Genomic DNA, 1,253 nt, shown 5'->3' with positions numbered 1-1,253 from the left:
CCTTTTCAATAGTCGTTGACTCTGTCCGTTATCCGAGCACCTCGGATAACAGACAGAGTCAACGACTATTGAAAAGTTTGCAAGGCGCAACGAAAATTTTTGGAAAAATAAATAAGCGAATGAGCGGAAACGTTACCGGTGAGTGTGTTAAATAATAAGGCACTAAAGGAGAATGATTCTCCCCAGACACAACAAAATATGCTTCAACACATAAAGAATCTTGCAAACCAAATCCAAAAACGAAGTGTATATATATATGTATGTATGTATGTATGTATGTATGTATGTATGTATGTATGTATGTATGTGTATGTGTATATATATATATATATATATATGTATGTATGTATGTATGTGTATATATATGAAGAAATTATGTAAAATCATCTCGACGCTGTTTCAAGAAACTAAGTATTACGTAATAGGCATACTATACAGCTGATGCATGCAAATTATGATTATTACGTAACTTTTGTTTTCCTGAAACAGCTGTCGTGATATAACATTACAAAATTTCTTTGTATATATTTTTTCCGTTATTCAATATTTTTGTGCTTCGTATAAATTAGTAAATATATACTAAACCGAATTTGTATTTAGCTGCTTTACTCCATATATGTGTATGTTTGTGTGTGTATTTATTTCGCGCATGTATATACTTAGCGTGAAGACATTAGTTTGAACACGTTTATTTGTTTAGTAAAATTGTTATTTCTTTCGTGTCTGTTTGAATCAACATCTTTTTTTTATTATTATTATTCCCTGCTCATCGTTTTAATTTTAACATTTTGGTTTTTTATTACTTCTTTTAAATTTTTAACCACATATTTTTTTGTAAAAGCCACTTCTGACTTTTACAGTACTTCTATCAATATTCAACTCCAACCACTTTCCGAGATTTACTTCATTTGTATTTTCTTCCAAACTATTCACTTTCTGCTGCCTGATGAGCTGCGGTCGGCGAAACACAGGGGTTGAAGTCCTTTTGTAATTCTGTTTAACAATAAATACATACATACATGAACACATACATACATGCATACATACATACATACATACATACATACATGCATATACACTCACACACACACAAACACACACACACGCACGCACACATACATATGTATATGCATATGTATGTATATATATGTGTGTGTGTATATAGATATATGCATGTATCTATATTTGCATATATATGTATGCATATATATGTATGTATATATATATATATATATATATATATATATATATAT

This window comes from Octopus bimaculoides, chromosome 20 (assembly GCF_001194135.2).
Source record: "Octopus bimaculoides isolate UCB-OBI-ISO-001 chromosome 20, ASM119413v2, whole genome shotgun sequence".
NCBI lineage: Eukaryota > Metazoa > Mollusca > Cephalopoda > Octopoda > Octopodidae > Octopus > Octopus bimaculoides.
This window is presented reverse-complemented; position numbering follows the sequence as displayed.